At 39.7% G+C, this 20,806-nt stretch overlaps 1 protein-coding gene across 2 annotated transcripts in view; it reads left to right on the forward strand.

The window, feature by feature from the left end:
* Positions 1-20,806, forward strand: part of LOC124615413 (BLOC-1-related complex subunit 8 homolog) — a 129,978-nt gene that overhangs the window by 94,772 nt on the left and 14,400 nt on the right. Inside the window, exon 5 of one of the 2 annotated variants that reach the window (XR_006979787.1) lies at positions 10,952-11,163. The gene's annotated coding sequence lies outside the window, so the exon portion shown is untranslated. Of the gene's footprint in view, positions 1-10,951; positions 11,254-20,806 lie in introns of those variants that run through there. The other variant, XM_047143280.1, reaches the window with a different exon arrangement.

Raw genomic sequence — 20,806 nt, forward strand, 5'->3', positions numbered from 1 at the left:
ATTATAAATTTTCCCCATCAGCCTCCAATCCTGACTATATACCACAGAGATTTTCGTCTGATCAATTCAAGCCTCCCTTTCACTTTGGTCAACTGGCTGCAGTCCTTCACATGAACATGTGGTGCTCCATCTCAAGCAATACCTACACCTGGAACACCACATCTCTGTGCATGCTTCCCTTGCTGTTGAACCAGAAAGTCAGAAGCCATTGTGAGGCAATGACCAGTAGTGTTCTGTGAAACCTACTGTCCGGCTGTGTTGCTCCTCTGCCTGATCACGAATACAGGGTAAAGTGACATTGACCCGTCACCCTCAAAGCTGTTTTCCTCTGTCCCATAGCTTTCTATTATAGTGAGAGGGTGCATCAGTTTGTGGAACTCTGCTGATCATGTACACATAAAAAAAAAAGTTTTCCATCACCTTGGTTCCGAGAGTTCTGAAACCTGAACAGAAAACTGGAATAGAGAGCAACATAAACATCATTTCTGCCCTTTTTATCACTCATGAAAACCACACATTGCAGGTTGTACCACTGTACAGTGAGACCTTCAGAGGTGGTGGCCCATGTCACTGTACACACCGGTACCTCTAATACTCAGTTGCACGTCCCCTTGCATTGATGCATGCCTGTATTTGTCATGGCACACTATCCAGAAGTTCATCAAGGCACTGTTGGTCCAGATTGTTCCACTCCTCAACAGCAATTCAGCATAGATCGCTCAGAGTGGTTGGGGAGAAACATCGTCCATAAACAGCCCTTTTCAATCTATCCCAGGCACATTCGATAGGGTTCATGTCTGGAGAACATACCAGCCACTCTAGTCGGGCAAGGTTGTTATCCCGAAGGAAGTCATTCACAAGATGTGCATGATGGGGGCGCGAAATGTCGCCCATGAAGACGAATGCCTTGCAAATACGCTGCCAATATGGTTGCACTATCAGTTGGAGGATGGCATTCACATATCGTACAGCCGTTATGATGCCTTCCATGGCCACCAGTGGCGTACGTCGACCCCACATAATGCCACCCCAAAACAGCAGAGAACCTCCACCTTGTTGCAATTGCTGGACAGCGTGTCTAAGACGTTCAGCCTGACCGGGTTGCCTCCAAACACGTCTCCGACGATTGTCTGTGAAGGCATATGCGGCACTCATCGGTGAAGAGAACATGATGTCAATCCTGAGCGATCCATTTGGCATGTTTTTGGGACCATCTGTACCGCGCTACATGGTGTCATGGTTACAAAGATCGACCTCACCATGGATGTCGGGAGTGAAGTAGCACATCATGCAGCCTGTTGCACAAAGTTTGAGTCATAACATGACGTGCTGTGGCTGCATAAAAAGCATTATTCAACATGGTGGCGTTGCTATTAGGGTTCCTCTTTACCATAATCCGTAGGTAGCGGTCATCCATTGCAGTAGTGCCTCTTGCGCGGCCTGAGCGAGGCATGTCATCGGCAGTTTCTGTCTCTCTGTATCTCCTACATTTCCAACAACATCGCTTTGGTTCCCTCTAAGATGCCTGGATACTTCCCTTGTTGAGAACCCTTCCTGGCACAAAGTAACAATGCAGATGTGGTCGAACTGTGGTATTGACCGTCTAGGCATGGTCGCACTACGGACAACACGAGCCGTCCTTCCTGCTGGAATGATTGGAACTGATCAACTGTCGGACCCCCTCCATCTAATAGGTGCTGCTCATGCATGGTTGTTTACATCTTTAGGTGGGTCTAGTAACATCTCTGAACAGTCGGAGGGACTGTGTCTGTGATAAAATATCCACAGTCAGGAGTTCTGGGAACCGGGATGATGCAAAACTTTTTTTTATGTGTATATTTCAATACATCGCTTTCTAACTGAGAGCATTTAGTATTCTGACGAAAGGGCAGCAATAAATTTAAGTGGTGACCTATGCTCTATTTTAGCTGGTGATGAGATGAGTATGATATGCATTTCAAAATTTAGTGAATTGTCCAGACTACAAACTCTTATACTGATAGTTTCAGTGTGTTGTAGAGTGGTAGATTCATCAATTTTTAGTGTAGCAATCAACCAGTCATATGCATCTACTGTAATTTTAATACTTTCTTGTTTTAGCTCTGTAAATGCTAACACTGTAAGACCTTTAACCACATTCATCTCATCCACCTTCCTTATGGACACTAAAGACCTCAATTTTGTGCCACAAAACAATTCTATAGCCACCTATAGTTTAAGTGTAGATGATTCCAGTACTTAAAAATAAATTCACTCTATATCTCAACAAAATGTTAGTTCATAAGATTTCACTTATTTATTTCACATATTTATTTCATTGGCTTCATCTGATGTAATGTCATTATTGTGGTCCTCTCTTACAAAGCTTCATTCTTCATTTAGAAAGCTTTGTTTATTTGGTGCATACCATTAATGGAATACATATAATAGAAGTGGCTTTCAGGATCTGTCACACTATTATCAGATTCATATTCACTGTTAAAAATGATTTCCCTTACCCTCCAAGCTCACGCTGTACAGAACATACTTCATTCCAGTATTATGACAAGTGAAATTCCAGGTTGGATACATTATGCAATAATTAGGGTAGGCAACCAAGGACTTCCAAAAGAACAGTGGGTTCCAGATCAACAGACTTGAAGAATGTATAAGCTGATTAACTTTACAGCTATCACACTTCTTTTAGTGTGGTGTACAGAATTACATACAGATGTGCCTATATGCTCACCTCGACAATGTTTGTAGTGGAACTAGATAATTGCTGCACTAAAAGTAGAAGATGAACAGGAACTTAAATGTTAGTGACCTAATACAGTCTCAAAGAGTGCTTTGTGTGACCTTCATTTGTCTACAGGTGGGTGGCTATATTTTCTCATTTTGGAATACTTTGTGGCAATATTGATGTATTGTTTAAGAGCAGCAAGGTTAATTGGAGCATCTTCAGGCAAATGAAATGAACTGAAGGCACCAAACAGTGGCACGGATCAAGAAAGAGATTGAAAGTTATTATACAGCTCTGAAGATGGTGTGTTCATAAGAAATGAATTACTTTGAATAAGATCAAAAGAAATTGTTTTGTATGAAATGTAGTGACAAAATATCTAGAGGATAACTTCATCGTGCTTGGGGAAAAACTAAACAATGGAAAATCCAGGATGGAATGTAACAATATTATGAGAAGGAAAGTTGCTACTCACCATATAGCAGAGATGCTGAGTCACAGATAGGCACAACATAAAGACTCTCACAATTATGGCTTTCAGCTCTTAAGGCCTTTGTCAACAATAGACCAATACACACACACACACACACACACACACACACACACACACACACAAAAACACACACATGCACGCACGCACGCAAATGCAACTCACACACATGACTGCAGTCTCGGGCAACTGAAACCACACTGCGAGTAGCAGCACCAATGCGTGATGGGAGTGGTGACTGGGTGGGGGTAAAGAGAAGAATGGAGCGGGGAGGGGAGGGATGGTAGGGTGGGGGTGGCAGACAGTAAAGTGCAACAGGTTAGACTGAGGGTAGGGGAGAGATTGGGGGGGGGGGGGGGGGAGTGGAAAAGGAGAGAAATAAAAACACTGGGTGTGGTAGTGGAATGATGGGTGTGTAGTGCTGGAATGGTGACAGGGAAGGGGCTGGATGGGTGAGGACAATGACTAATGAAGGTTGAAGCCAGGAGGGTTATGGAAAAATAGGATCTATTGCAGGGAAAGTTCCCACCTGTGCAATTCAGAAAAGCAGGCGTTGGTGTGAAAGATCCATATGGCACAGCCTGTGAAGCAGTCATTGAAATGAAGGATATCATATTTGGCAGCATGTTCAGCAACAGTGTGTTCCACTTGTTTCTTGGCCACAGTTTGTCGGTGGCCATTCATGCAGACAGAGAGCTTGTTGGTTGTTATGCCTACGTAGAATGCAGCACAGTGGTTGCAGCTTAGCTGGTTGACCATATGACTACTTTCACAGGTAGCTCTGTCTTTGATAAGATAGGTGATGTTAGTGACTGGACTGGAGTAGGTGGTGGTGGGAGGATGTATGGGACAGGTCTTACGTCTATGTCTGTTACAGTGGTATGAGCCATGAGGTAAGGGATTGGAAGCAGGGTTTGTGTAAGGATGGGTGAGTATATTGTGTAGGTTCGTTGGACGGTGGGACACCACTGTGGGAGAGTTCGGAAAGATAGTGGACAGGACATTTCTCATTTCAGGGCATGGTGAGAGGTAATCGAAACCCTGGCGGAGAATGTAATTCAGTTGCTCCAGTCATGGGTGGTACTGAATTACGGGGGAATGCTCCTCTGTGGCCAGATGGTGGGAGTTTGGGAGACTGGAAAGATAAGGCACAGTAGATTTGTTTTTGTACATAGTTGGGAGGATAATTATGGCCAATGTAGGCTTCAGTGAGACCCTTGGTATATTTCTATAGGGACTGCTCATCACTGCAGATGTGACGGCCATGGGTGGCTAGGCTGTATGGAAGGGATTTCTTGGTATGGAACAGGTGGCAGCTGTTGAAGTGAGGTATTGCTGATGGTTAGTAGGTTTGATATGAACAGAGGTACTCATGTAGCCATCTTTGAGAGGGAGGTCAGCATCTAGGAAGGTGGCTTTTTGGGTTGAGTGTGACCAGGTGAAGCAAATGGGGGTGAAGCTGTTGAGGTTCTGGAGGAATGTGGGTGGGGTGTCCTCACCTTTGATCCACATAACAAAGATGTCGTCAATGAATCTGAACCAAGTGAGGGGTTTAGAATTCTGAGTTTTTAGGAAGGATTCCTCTAGGTGCCCCATGAATAGGTTGGCATAGGATGGTACAGTGCAGGTGCCCATAGCTATACTGCGGATTTGTTTGTAGGTAATACCTTCAAAGGAAAAGTAATTGTGGGTGAGGATATAGTTGATCGTGGCGACTAGGAAGGAGGTTGTTGGTTTGGAATCTGTCAGGCATTGGGGAAGGTAGTGTTCAATAGTGGTAAATCCATGGGCATTATGGATGTTAGTGTACAGGGTGGTGGCATTAATAGTGATGAGCAGGGCACAGTGTGGTAAAGGGACAGGAACTGTGGAGAGTCGGTGGAGGAAATGATTGGTATCTTTTATATAGGAGCGTAGGTTCCGGGTAATAGGTTGAAGGTGTTGGTCTGTTGTTGTGGTCTTCAGTCCTGAGACTGGTTTGGTGCAGCTCTCCACGCTACTCTATCCTGTGCAAGCTTCTTCATCTCCCAGTACCTACTGCAACCTACATCCTTCTGAATCTGCTTAGTGTAGTCATCTCTTGGTCTCCCTCTATGATTTTTACTTTCCACGCTGCCCTCTATGAGAGCAGAAATTCTATCAGTGGGGTCACAGTAACTGGCCACCATGAGGCATCCTGGATCATTAGGTTTATGGACTTTAGGAAGCATGTAGACAGTAGGAATGCGGGTGGTAGGGGTGAGCAGATAGATGGACTGTGGGGAGAGGTTCTGGGATGGGCGTAAGGATTTGTGTAGTGACTGGAGATCCTGCTGGATTACTTGAATGGAGTCACTGTGGCCAGGTTTGTAGGTGGAAGTATCTGACAGCTGGTGGAGTTCTTCCGCCAGGTAATCCTTGTGATACAAAACAACAGTGGTTGAGCCTTTGTCCGCAGGTAGGACTATAAGGTCAGAATCAGTTTTTAGATGGTGAACTGCAGTTATTTCTGCAGATCTAAGGTTAATTTGCATGTTGAGGGTTTTGGGGAATGGTGGTGAGGCAAGGTTTGAGGTTAAGAAATTCTGGAAAGTTAACATGGTGTGGTTTGAGGGCAGTGGGTGTGGGTCACGTTTGGATGGAGGAGTGAACTGAGTTAGTCAAGGTTCAGTATTGGTCTGTGGTTGAGTCTGATTGGTAGAGTTGGTGGTGAAAAAGTGTTTATACTGTAGGGACCGAGAGAAGGAGAGGTCTTCCACAAGTCCGGCATGATTGAATTTGGGAGTGCAGCAAAAGGTGAGACCTTTGGAAAGGACTGATATTTCTGTGGGGCTAAGGCTTCTGGAGGAAAGGTTCATGACTGTTTTTTGTAGGCCTGTTTAGGTTCTGGATTCTGTGTGGTGGTGGAAAGGAGTTTTTGAGGGTGGGGTAAGTGTAGTAGGTCTGTAAGACAGGATTTGTCAGCTATGAGAGGATGTGGGGGAGGTTTGGAGGTTGTTGTAGAGGTGGTGGACAGTGGTACTCCAAGGCGGGAGTAGGAAGTGAGCAGGATGGAGAGCTTTTTGAGGTGGCATTGTGCATGTTGCTCAAGTTCCTGCAGGGCAAGAGTTTCAATGTGTGTTATGGGTTCCAGGAATTTGGGATGGCATAGCAGGAGAATTTTGGGGATGGAGAGAAGGTACTGCAAAGAGGTTTGGGCTTGGTTGATGTGGTTTTGCAGGACTATGTTGGTGAGTGCTAAGGATTGGCAGAGTCTGAACAGGTGGAGGTGATTGTGGAAGGAAGGTGACAGCCAGAGTTGGGTAATATGATGGTAAGGCCATTAGGGGGGGATTCCATGGGCCAAGCAACAACACAGGGACAGTATGTGGGACTGGGATCTGGCTAAGGATAAGGAAACTTTTCTGTATTGATGCAGATGGAAGAAGCAAGGATCCATGGTGGTGGAAAGATGCGAAAAATTGCATAAATAATGTAGAATTATGTCCAAAAAATTTCACAAAAATACACCCAAATACATGTGAAAATTCGCAAAAAGGATTGAATGGATGCAAAAGGTGGAAACAAGTTGAAATCTGAGGGAGCCGATGATAGCCAAAGGCAAAAACTCACTAAAAGTGGCAAGAAGTTACAAGGATCTAAGTAAAGAATAACTAGTAAAATTGTATATATTACAATGGGTATCAGGTCTGAGGATGAATAAGTGTGAAGAAGGGGGATGGCAGATGTGACTGGATGCTGGAATTAGTGGGTGCGAACTGGGATAGAATGGAGAAAGTGTGGTGGTTTGGGGAGAGGTTCGTAGTATGAGATACAAGATCGTGCGGCACCAGAAAGCTGCAGGAGCTAACATGCAAAAATAAGGGAAATGACGCAGGAAGAGTGATCAGTTTGAAAGTAAAGGATTAAGTATATCGGCGGGAGTAATGTGGGACGTAAGATACTGCATCAACAATCAGCGTGGTCTTGTAGCCATCTGTTGTACGTGGCCGAGATGGTTGATGCAGTGTGGCTCATAAGTAGAGGGTGCAATGTGGTTTGTAAAGTGACAAGAGAAACATAGGAAAGAAGAGAAAGAAGAACGTACAATGAGTATAGTGATGCAAAAGAAAACAGTGACAAAAGAGTGAGTGCCACTTACAACTTGAAGTTTTGTGTGACCTCAATTTGTTAGCCAAAACTAAACAGTTCATTACTGCTGATTCTGAAACTCTTGCTGCTCTTAAGTCTGATATTTCTCACATTTCATAGAACCTCCCATTTCTCCATTTCAGATGGCATTGCACACTGAACTCATGGCGGTATAGCTTTGATTTTATGTGGTGACTATGTGTTATCCTGCTAAATCTGTGATCTACTAATACTGTTCACTGGATGTAATAGTAGCTATAATGAAGTGGTAGAACAGTGTTAAGGCTTTTAAATTTTTGTTTGATTAGAATAATATTATAGAATTAAAAGTAAATAAAGTAATATTAATGTTTCCATTCAGATATAAGTATTTGAGTAAATATTTTTGGAAGTGTTTTTCAGTTTTAAGTAATGCTCTCAAAAAGTAATGAGGTGATAGAGAGTTCTGATGAATGTTTTAGGAAATTTAAAGTATTAAGTGAGGACAAATGTTGATGATGTTAGGACAGCAACCAGCCACAAATTTACTTTGAGTTCCTTTATTCAAAGGAAACCGTTACCGGTTTTGAATTGTTGTGGTTCATCATCGGACGGTTTACACACTTTCTTTCTGACATTTGGTGTGTTTTTATAGATATAAAATAAATAGATAGATATAAAAACACACCAAATGTCAGAAAGAAAGCGTGTAAACAGTCTGATGACGAATCACAACGATTCGAAACTGGTAACGGTTTCCTTTGAATAAAGGAACTCAAAGTAAATTTGTGGCTGGTTGCTGTCCTAACACCAGATTCAGATTCAGATTCTTTACTGGTCATTCAGAATTATTACATGCAATAGACTTCATCAGTTCACTTAACCTATTAATTTTACAAAATAAATGTATACATATTTAAGTTGATATTGGGCATTTCTAAAAATTCTTCTAATGAATAGAATGGATTAGCTAACAAGAAGTTATGAACATTGTCTTTAAATAATTTGCCAGGCTTGATTGACCCATTTTTAGACAATTTGTTATATATTTTAATTGTCATATACTTATGACTATTGTTAGTTTTAGCTAATCTATTTTGTGGCAACAGCAGAGAAGTACACGTTCTTGTATAGTAGTCATGCCTTTCATTTGTTACACTTAAATTAGGTAGTTCAGCAAGTATGTGGTTAACACTGTCAAGAATATATAAATTAATAACTGTTAAAATTCTATATTTAATGAACAATGGTTTACAATGTGTTCTGTTATCTACCTTGGCCATTACTCTGATTGCTTTCTTATGGATCACCATAATTTCATTTATTTTTCTGCTGTTTCCCCAGAGTATTAACCCCTACCTTAAAACAGATTGAAAAAAGGCAAAGTACGCTGTCCTTGCATACTCAAATGTCACACAACACATAAGTCTCTTCAACAAATATATAACTCTTGACAACCTAACCACTATGTGATCAACATGAGAGTTCCATGTTAGACTGTTGTCAAGTACAATTCCTAAAAACTTTGACTTTTGTTTTTCTATTTTTGTAGTTTTTGATAGACTGAACCACATATTCTGGGTCTTTTCCTCATTTAATAGCAGACCATTGGCATTAAACCATGATGTTGCATTTTCTTTTGCCAATTTCATATCACTTACAAGTTTATCAAGTACATGGTTTACAGATAGAAAAGTTGTGTCATCTGCATACATATATGTCTTTACATCTATATTTCCTGGTAAGTCATTTATGTGTACAACGAAAAGAAGTGGTCTCAATTTAGACCCCTGTGGCACTCCGTGTTGAACCTCGAGTATGTTTGACAGATGGCCTCCTGAACTCACCACCTATTTCCTTTTATTGAGGTATGATTTGATGAGTTTTAAACTTTTATCCCATATTCCATAGTACTCAAGTTTACAGAGCAGAAGTGAGTGGTCAGCACAGTCAAAAGCATTGCTCAGATCACATAAGGTTACCTGTGTGTGCGCATGGTCCTCAAATGCTGCTAGAATGTCTCTGGCTAAGAGCTCTATGGCATGTATAGCTGACCTTTCTTTTCTGTAACCAAATTGTGATGCACTTAACATACCATTTAGTTCTAGGTACTCATACATCTGCTTACGTATTATGCCTTCAAAGACTTTTCCTAGTACTGGAATTAGTGAAATTGGTCTGTAGTTTGCAGGATCTGATTTGACACCCTTCTTAAAGACTGGAGTTACCTTGGATAGTTTGAGAGGATCAGGAAAAAACCCTTCTACGAGACACAGGTTTATAGAATATGTTAATGATGCTGGAATGTAATGTATGATTTCTTTCAATAGATTGTTTGACATATTAAAAATATCTGTACTGTATGAATTTTTCATTTCTTTGACTATTTTAAGAACTTCATGTTGGCGTACCTCTTTGAAGTGTTTCAATGATGATCTGGCCCTATTATGATTTAGGTTTGCTCTCGTAAGATAATCTATACATGTTACATTGGGTTTACTGATCAGCTTTTTGATATCATCAGCACAGCTTACAAAATATTTATTGAATGTATCTGCTGGTATTGGGACTGTCTTGTTGAAGTTTCTGACTTCACCTTTAACAGTATTAATTACTGTCCAGGCCGTTTTGCATTGGTTTTTACTATTTTTTATGAAATTTGTGTTGTATCTTTGTTTCGCCAATTGCAACTCTTTCTTATACAGTTTCTTAGTGATTTTTTTGAGATCCTTAATTTCATTAGAATTGTTTACTTTGGCAAGGCACTTCAGCAGCAGTAGCTTATTTTTTAGATTCTCCAGTTCTTTGGTGTACCAAAATTTACCCTTTCTTGTTTTATGGTATTTCTTTTGAACAAGATGGGCTTTTAAAATACCTGTTAAGTAATTGTGGAATGTTTCATAAACTGTTTGGGCACTGGAATCACAGTTTTGAAATAATTTGTCCCAGTTTGTTATGCTCAGCTGGTGTGTTAGTTTTATGAGATTGTGTTTTGTTAATATTAAGGTATTAGATTTTGTTAACTTTTGTGCAGCCTTGCTCTACTGTTAACATGGAGTGGTCTGAGAAAACAAATTCCTTTACCTTGGTGGAGTACATATCACGAACAAAGTTGACAAAAGCATTATCCAAGCACGCTTGTAGTCTTGTTGGTTCTGAATTTACATGATGGAAGTTGTGCTGCCTTAGCATATTCAGTAACTTATTTACACTGGGTTTGTTACATGTTACATAAAAGCTTGAATTAAAGTCTCCCCCAATTACAGTTACATACTGTTTCCATTTCGTTATGTAGCAGAGTACACTGTCTAAATTATCTAAAAAAAGTTTTATCATCTGAGTCAGGGGAAAGGTAGATACATATTATGATAAGTTTCATTATATCACATATGATCCCAGTAATTTCAAAGTGTTTCTCTACACATGCCCAACTAAGGCCATCAACATTTGTCTTCAAACAATAGCCACGGTCTCCAACATGTCATCATATGACAAAATTGTATTAAGTGAGGGACTATTAGTAGTATTTTACATTTAACAAATTGCAAAATGTGCTATATTTACATTTATTGCTTTGTTTTTCATGTGTTTCATTTGCAATGACACTGTTTTAATGTATAGTGTTAGTCTTTCTTTCTATTCATTTCCAGATACAGTGTGAGCTGACTGTTTGTTCTGAAGTATCATCTTCTTTATTGGAAGTCAGACTGTCAAAACACCCAGATGAAAATCATGTGAGGAGCCTTGCTTATCAGTAACACCTCAACATTGCTCATTGCTTCGACAGTATGACACAATATTTTTAATATTTATTTTGCTGGTGAAAAAGAAGAAAACCATCTCGCCACCTCGCAGAAGAAATGTAATACATGTTACAGTTAAAACAGTCTAAAGATGATTTCTAATTGTGATTCAAGTATTTATTGGGATCAATAACAGTAAACCTGTTGTATATCATGTGCTTATTTGATAAACAATGGTATGAAAAGGATAGATGCTACTCAGCATATAAGAGAGAGAGAGAGAGAGAGAGAGAGAGAGAGAGAGAGAGAGAGAGAGAGAGAAAAAGAGTTGTTTGGCTTATATCTGATGGAGGACTCACTCGTATAGCTAATAATATCTAGTGGCCTTTTTTCTTTATACCTGTGTGTCACTCAATGCCTCCTCTACGTGGTGAGTAGCAATCTGTTTTCATATTGTTGTTATTCCATCCTGGATTTTCCATTGTTTGAAGCCCTTATTTGATTCAGTTATATTACAAACTTTCCCAGTGACTGGCCAACTCCCTTCTTGTTCTTCTCTAGTGTTTTCATTTATTTTACTCCATTTGTGTCGGTTATACAAGTTGTCTCAAAAAGTAGAACTAAATAACATATATGAACAGCTTAGCCTTAGAAAATTCACAAACTCCAATCTTTTTATATTCTTGTTTGAAGCCCTTATTTGATTCAGTTATATTACAAACTTTCCCAGTGACTGGCCAACTCCCTTCTTGTTCTTCTCTAGTGTTTTCATTTATTTTACTCCATTTGTGTCGGTTATACAAGTTGTCTCAAAAAGTAGAACTAAATAATATATATGAACAGCTTAGCCTTAGAAAATTCACAAACTCCAATCTTTTTATATTCTTGGTGATTTTTGTAAGATGGGAATTAGACATATTTCTGAGCTTAACATTTCGTTTCCAATTGCTGGAGACATCTGCAGAGGTCAAACTGCTTGGTTAATTAATATTCAGACTTGAACAAGATCAGCAAGCCAAAGTGTCTACACATAACCACTCTACAGTCCAGGGGAAGGGGGAAGTTGTTCTCCTACCACCTCATCACTTTTGGAAGTTTCTTTTCTTTTCTTTAACATTTGGCATTGCATTAAACTGCTTCTATTGGCTGGAATAGACACACACAAAATTTTCTTAGTTTGTGAATCATTGCATGCTAGAAAGCATTTGTATGTATAATTCAGTCTGGATGCTATGGTATTTGACTTGAAAAGTACCTTTTGCCTCTGTTTTACAGGGTGCGACAAGAAGAGCTGTCAGTTTTTAGTTAATAGCACTGCATATTACACATCATTTTTATTTTTACATTGCCTGTGGGTTGCAAATTTAGTATCTATGGAGCTGTGCTTGCACAAGCACCATGCATTTCTGATGCAAATATTATTTTGAAGTGGTGATTCTTGCATTGCAACACTGTTTCAGTTTCTTTAGCCCAGTGGGTTTCAAACTTTTGTGAAACATTCAACTCGAAGTGTGAGGTTAATAAACTTAAGTTCGAAAAAATGAATAAGAATAGTTATTTCTTTATTAACTGTTGACATAACCACATTTTAATCAACTTTTAATGTTATTACATCTTGTTCTTGCAACAAAACCAGTGGGAAGGATGCACTTTTTTCTACATCATCAGCTCTTCAAATACTGGCAGAAGACTGTAAATTGCAACTCACATCTCTTTTTCCACATTCACTTGTAATCTATATTCTGTATTGATTGCTGCCAATGCTGAAAAGCCTACTTTGCATAAGCTGGATGTTGCAAATGGTATCAAAACTCACAGGGTCTTGTTACCTGCTTGTGGATAATCCTGCTTTGCCAAGCTCCAAAACTCACAGTGATGAGGAAATGAACATGGATTTCAGTGTGGTATGTGGAGAAATACCAATAAATTGCTGTTGTATTTCAGTGGTCAGTATTGATAGAAGTTCTGCACTGAAAGGCTCCTTGATGCAGTTGTGTTGGTCAATTTCTTGTGGAAAGTGCTTCAGAAAGTTATCACGGAATTCAGTTAAATGATCCAGAAATGCAAACTTCAATTCTTCACTTAGTCGAAGTCATTGTCTTCTAAAACCCTTTGAAGAGCAGGAAAAACATAATGTATATTGTTACTGTCCAACTTATTCTTCCAAAATTCTTCAGAAATGTCACAAGGATATGCCATCTTCAAAGCAAAGTCAATGTTTTTATTTTATTTTATTTGGTATGCGTATTCCATAGATCCGTACATGCGAGTGATTCGCCTGGATGTGGAACGTGTCAATGCAATTGTACAAATACAATTAATGCTACAGAATAGCAATATAATTCAATGGTATAGATATTACAAGCTGTCATTAAACTAGTATAGCAATTCTCAATATAACATTATAACTATAACATTAACACTATAACATTAACATAATATTGTATCATCCATCTAATAACTAAGAGACTAAATACATCTATTATTAAGGGAGGGCATTACTTCTGGAAAAGAATTCATCTAACGAGTACAGTGGATGGTCGAGCAGGTATTTTTTTAACATACCTTTGAACAGCGTTTCATTTTCTATTGTACATTTAATATAATTAGGCAATGCATTAAAAGTCTTTATAGCCGCATACTTTACTCCCTTCTGCACAAGTGTTAAATTTTTTAGTTCAACATGTAGATCATCTTTACCTCTAGTATTGTAGTTATGGTATGAACAATTTGTTTCATACTGAGCATAGTCTTTATTAACTACATTCATTAGAGAGTATATGTACTGACATGTTGTGGTCAGAATACCTAACTGTATAAAAAGTTTTCTACATGAGGTTCGTGGAGGAACCCCACACATGATTCTGACTGCTCTCTTCTGAGCAGTTAAGATTTTTTTTGAGGCTGGTGAATTACCCCAGAATATTATTCCGTAACTCATTAATGAGTGAAAGTACCCAAAGTAAGACGATTTTAAAATGTTGATGTCCCCAAAATGAGTAATTATTCTTAGAGCAAAAGTTGCTGATGAAAGCCTTTTTAGAGTAAGGGACACATGCAGTTCCCAGTTGAGCCTACTGTCAATGTGAACCCCCAGGAATTTAGTGGATTGCACCTGTTCTAGTTCCTGGTTGTCATGAGCAATTACTATACTTTCTAGAGTTTTATTTTTTGTGTGGAACTGTATAAAATTAGTTTTTTTAATATTAACTGAAAGAGAATTAATTGAAAACCAAGCTGTAGCTTCTCTGAGTATATCATTAACATCAGTCTCCAGATCAGCAGTAGACTGACCATCAACGACAATGCTTGTATCATCAGCAAACATTGTGAATTCACAATTTTTACTAATGGACAGGGGTAAATCATTAACATATATTAAAAACAGCAAGGGTCCAAGGACAGATCCCTGGGGAACTCCATGCTGAATTTTGCCCCATTCAGAATCCACTAGATTAGGAGATCCTTTGTTGCAGCCATGTAGAACCACCTTTTGTTTCCTGTCTTGAAGATATGATTTTAGCCAGTTACCTATAGGCCCTTTGATTCCGTAATGATAGGCCTTCTCCAAGAGTATCTTGTGGTTTACACAATCAAAGGCCTTGGAAATATCACAGAAGACACCAACTGGTGACTTCTTACTATTAATAGACTCCAAGACATCATTTGTGAGTGAATATATGGCACGCTCTGTGGAAACCCCTTTTTGAAAACCAAACTGTCTGTGGTTAATAATATTAAGTTTATCAAGGTGTGCCACAATCCTGTTATACACTGCCTTTTCAAGAACCTTTGAGAATGTTGTTAAGAGAGAGACAGGACGATAATTTTTTACATCTGTAGCATCGCCAGACTTGAAAAGAGGTCTCACAATGGCATATTTCATTCTCTCTGGAACAACTCCCTCATAAAGAGACATGTTGCAAATGTGAGCAAGTACTACACTTACAACATTACTGCAGGCTTTCAACAGTTTATTAGAGATGTTATCTATACCTGAAGATCCTTTACTTTTCAATGAGTGAATTATTTTTTTTATTTCATTAACAGTTATGGGTGTTACATTTATATCATTAAAACATTGTGGGAGGTTAAGTTTCAGAATATCTAAAGCTTCTCTTAGGTCACCACTGCAACCTATTTGAGAGGTGACACTTAGAAAGTGGTTGTTAAATGTGTCTGCTATCTGTTTACTATCAGTTATTTCCAAATCGTTAATTTTTAGGACAGCAGATTTTTCATTGTCAGATGGTGCAGTACCTGTTTCCCTCTTTATTACATTCCAAATCGTTCTGATTTTATTGTTTGAACAGTTAATTTCAGATTGCATGCACATACTTTCTACGAACTTAGTGGAACTCAAATGTTTCTCTCGAACAAGGTAGGAGTAAGGTCAACTCCTGAAGTCATACACTCTTTTCAAGACATTCCCTTATCAAAACCAGTGAGAGCTACCATAATAAATTAGAGAAATGTGCTCATCCACCATATCAGTGCATATTTATTGAAAACATCTCAACTTAAGTGGCAGATTTTTTATGGAGTTTACCACTTTCGCCACTGATTGAAGAACCTCATGAAGGATAGAGCTCATGTTTTTTGATGCCAGTGCTCAGTGTGAATAAAACAGTATGTTCAAAGAGCATCAGGGACCTCTTTATGGATCAGAGCTATGAATTCTGTGTAACTGCCAGCCATACTGTGATCCCAGTCTATATACATGCCTATATGATTTCTGCAGTTAATATTGGTTTCTTTCATAAAAGGATATAGTATTTCAAAGGGAACTGTTGCTTTTGTTTTGAGAGCCATTTTAGTGCAGAAAAGATGAAATTTGTTGATCTTTATAAACTGTACGTAACAAATTAGATCTGCACCATTGTGGTTTTCTGAAGCTTCATCCCACTTAATAGTGAAATAGTCATTATCTCTAAGTTTTTCAACCAACTGATCATTAATGTTATCTGCCATATCACGTATTTGACAATTAATAGTGATATTTGACCAAGGCACACTTTCCAGTTGCTTGGCAACTGACTCGCCTATCATAGTAGATACCACACCTAGAGCAGCTGGTAAAATTTCTTCCTCTATGGTGTGAGATTTACTTGGCAGGCATCTTTGTAAGATGAAAGGAGAGACTTTGTAGCCTTAGTGAAAGTAGCTAGGACTTTGAAACAAATGACGCACTGTGATCATTCTTCATTTCCAGTATTGCGAAATTCAAATAACTGTCATAACACTTCCTGTGCTTCCTTCTAAGACACAAGTCTTTAGAACAGCATATAACATTTGAAATATCCCATTTTGTAGTTTAATTTAAAAATTTGTCAATTGTAATGGATAAATACAAATCATAGAAGACAAACAAAAAAAAATGGTCTACATTTGACGAAACTAATATTAAAAATATTGTACGATTCGCCTATCATCTATCATGCTGCTATAGTAGAAATACTTACCTGCCTGCCCAGTGGACATCACTACTAGTACACACATTATTCCTTTACTCAGAATGTAAATAAACCAAATTATTATTTTTATGAAACGATGCCAGTTTGTGGAAACCCTTGCTCTACCCTTTCAGATTGTGTCACAGAGAATGTGCTTTCATCCAATAACACAATTTTTTATGGATGAAAAACTTCAGAAAACCAGATTCAGTTCCAAAACCAAAATCAATAGATTTTGAATTGCCTGCCAGATTACCAGGAAAAATTGAGAGAATAATACGAGCAGCGTAGACTGATTCTTACCGGCCGGCTCATAAACATCCTTCTGCTATGCTGCTCTCTGATCACAGGTACGTGCAGAATCCGTTATAATGTACGTTTTCACCCTTGCAAGATGGCCATCATTCTGCAACCAAAGGCTGAAGATGATGCAAGATGCATAACATTTTTCAGAATAAATGCTTGAAGAGATGACCGATGAATTGGTTCTCACAGTCAGCAATGAAACTGATTTCATTTTTCTGATTCTGTTAACAGCCAGACCTTCCATTGTAGTTCAGACAAAAACCCTAAAGATATGCAAGAACATCCTCCTTACAGCAACAAAATGACAGTGTATTGTGGGTTTGTGAAGAATTATGTAATTGGGCCATAGTTCTCTTTTTTTTAAGGGAAATGGCAGAAAAATAGTGATAGTGACTGCAGAGCTTTACTTGTTAATATTTGAAAATTTATTGGTACTCAAACTAAGAAGGAGACACTGAAATTGCTGTAACTACCAATTTTGCATGCACTCTGCTTCATAGTTCTTGCATGAAGTTTGTGCTGGATTCGGCCATTAGAGAGCACCGGGTCTGCTAATATGACAGCAGTTGAGTGCGCAGCCTGCCGTCTGTACCCACTGTTGCAATTAATGTCTATATAGGCCAGAGCACAAGGCTCTGCTGGCTATTTATGTACTGCTAATTGTAATGTATCTTGACTGACGTGTGTGTACTGTTGGAGCAATAAATTACAGCTTTCTTGTGTTAGAACACTTTTTATCAATGAGTACAGTATTCTGCTCCACATGTTCCACTTCAGTCATTAATCCTTTGAGTTTAATTTCCATGGAGGCAGTGCTTAAATCTCTTCTCAAGCAACAGCAGGTGCTGGCAGTTGCTATTTCCAGCTTAACGATGACACTGACACAACCTGCTGCCCTCCCGACAACATATCTGCTGCTGGTCGCTGCGTATAACGATGCAGCAGAATCCCGGGATGCCACCTTTGGCAACATTTTCAGGCATCTGGGGTAACAGTTATAAACCTGTGCAAGGCTCTTTTTTTGTCATGGGATTCTTCTTGTGGATCTCAGTTATTGTGTCAGCTCACCCCCTTACAAGAACTTTCAAGTCATTCTTTCAGTCAGATGTGTGGGTTACTTTCTACCTATCGCTGTAAACATACATTATTTCTGCTTATGTGGAGTTTTACTGTTTCCAAAAGTGGACAGAACAGTCATACAGGGCCTGGGCTGTAGAACGACATGGACTTAGCTGTCATCATCATTTTGTGACAAAAGTTCATAAAGAATCCTATGCCAGTCAGGTGGTTTTTGATGCAATCATACTTTTTGCTCCTGATAAGGAACTTCAAGATCGAGCTCTATAGTTTGAAAATCCTACACTTACAAAATTATTGAACATAGCTCGGTCATTTGAAATTTCATGGATTGCGGGTAGTCAAATAGTAGCCTGGTCCGAAATTTCAGAAATCAGTTTGTCTCACCCCTCTCAGCCATCAATCACTGTGCAATGGAATGTAGATGCTATTGCAGCAGTCCAGCAGATGTCTCAGTGTCATATAGGTAATCAGCATTCAGAGCAACATCAGTCCGCATCACAACAGCAACAGTCTAGTGCTCTGCTGCTTTCGTGCCCCTACTGCTTCATTCAACATGAACAGACTGCTCATGTTCAAAGCACTGTGCAATGTGTAGTAGGTGCAATAAGAAAGAACACATTGGTTTTGTATGTAACTCCTTTCCAAATGTGAGTGAGAATGCAATGAACATGGATGTGAACAGTGTGTCACAGCAGTGATGGTGTCCCAAAGAAAGTTATATGTTGAAGTTCGGTTGTTTAACAAGTTATTGGAAATGCAGGTGAACAAGGATGCAGGAGCAGCAGTGGTGGTGAATTCTCAGACTTGCATGGATTTGGGTTCTCCCTCTCTGGCTCTAGTATCACGGAAGCTGGTGAGTTATAACAAACAACAGATTCTTGGGCAGTTTTCTGCACCTGTGACTTACAAGACTGTGGTTCACACACTAACATTTGTAGTTATGGACAATGCTTATACGGAAAATCTGTTTGGTTTGAACACTTTTAAACTGTTTGGATTCTCCATCAATGATGAAGTGCATTTGTTTTCTGATCAAATTCCATATCAAAAGTTAGATGCTTTCTGTGTTCAATTTTCCCATCTTATTTTGTAATAGACTGGGTCGTGCAACAAAATTTCAGACTCATATTACAATGAAACAGTCCACCCATCCTTGTTTTTTCTGGGATCAATTAAAAGCAGGACTAGATCGTCTTCAATCCCTTGATGTTATTTGAGTGAAGTTCCAGCTCTCAGCTGATACACATTTACAAAGCGGCAAGTTAAGCGTTTATCTTTTCCCTCCTTTTCCTGATACTATATTTCTAAAATTTCATGCATATATCCATTTAAGAGGGGGAAGCTCGCATTCTGTAACTGTAAATCTGGGCAATCTGTAGGGTAGTTTTCATTTCTTCTGAACAGCCAGCTACATAGCTCATTGAGCTACTAACGTCCATTGGTGATGCATCAGGTGGATAGCACGTAACATATCTACGATTTGTCTGCTTTTATAGTTTACTTTTTCAGTTGGCCTTGCTAGGATGGGTAGGATGTGGCCATGCTGCATGTGGATGCAGGAGGAACAGGCTGCTTTCTGTGGGCAGGTGCATGCACTTTTGACTCCAGTCAGTCATCTTCAGGCTGCTGCTTCAAGGTGTAATGGTTGCAGAGAATCAGGCTCATTGCTTGGGGCACCTCAAGTGTCGCTTGTGTCACATACGGGCTCTGCTACTGAGGCACCTCCTTGTGTACCCGACACAGTGGATCCACCCTCACAACAGAGTGAGTGGCGGGTGGTAGAACGTTTGCATCACTCAAGGCAGAAGACCAATGTGGAGATTGGTCGTCTGGCCTCAGCCATTCATCCTGTGAGTGGACGGGTGGCTGATGCTTCAGCAGGGTCTGAGAAGGCACACATGGGAAAGGGTTTCCTAGTTATTGGGAGGTCCAATGTTAGGCACTTTATTAAGCCCCTTAGGCAGATAGTGTTCAGGGCTGGAAAGAAAGCCAATGTATACTCGGCACATCTCCTGGGTGGCCCCATCTGAGATATGGAAGTGGCCTTGCCTGCATCTGTTGAGCATACGAGCTGCAGTCATCTCCAAATTGTTGCTCACATCAGCATTGATGATGCCTGTCATATGGCTCTTAGGCCATCCTCAGTTCATACAGGCAGCTGGTGGAAGAAGTGACGGTTGCTGGCCTCACACGTGGGGTACAAGCAGAGCTCACAATTGGCAACACTGTTCCCAGAGTTGATCGGGGTCCTTTGGTTTGGAGCCAAGTGGAGTGTCTCAGCAAAAGGATTCGTCAACTCTGTGATGGTCTTGGCTGTAGGTTTCTAGACTTGTATTATTGATTGGGGACCTGTAAGACTCCCTTTGATAGGTCAGTGGTGCACTGCACAAAGGAAGCAGCTACTCAGGTAGCAGAGTACTTGTGGAGTACGCAAGAGGGTTTTTTAGATTAGGCGATAGTTTCAGGTAGTCTGATGAACACTCGCCAATCGATACACAGCAAGAGAAGTCAGAGCATTTTAAGAGTAAAGACACTTTGACTGTAAAAATTTTACTAGTAAATTGTTAAAGTGTTCATAATAAAATTCCAGAATTTACTGCTCTCTAGGAAAGTTTTCGCACTCAGATTATTCTTGGGACTGAGAGCTGGCTGAAACCCAAAGTGAAAAGCTGTGAGATATTTAGCAAGTCATGGAACATATATCAGAAAGACAGATTAGGGGTGATAGCAGGAAGAATGTTCATTGCAGTTGACTAAGATGTTGTTTCTATTGAGGTCGAAGTTGAGTGTCAAAGTGAAGTTGTCTGGTCACATATAACTGATTGAGGTGAAAACAAGTTAATTGTAGGGTGTTTTTACCAGCCATCCGATTCTGCTGTGACAGTTCAAGAGTTATTCAAAGAATGTCTATGGTCAGTAGCGC

This window comes from Schistocerca americana, chromosome 5 (genome assembly GCF_021461395.2).
Source record: "Schistocerca americana isolate TAMUIC-IGC-003095 chromosome 5, iqSchAmer2.1, whole genome shotgun sequence".
Taxonomy (NCBI): domain Eukaryota; kingdom Metazoa; phylum Arthropoda; class Insecta; order Orthoptera; family Acrididae; genus Schistocerca; species Schistocerca americana.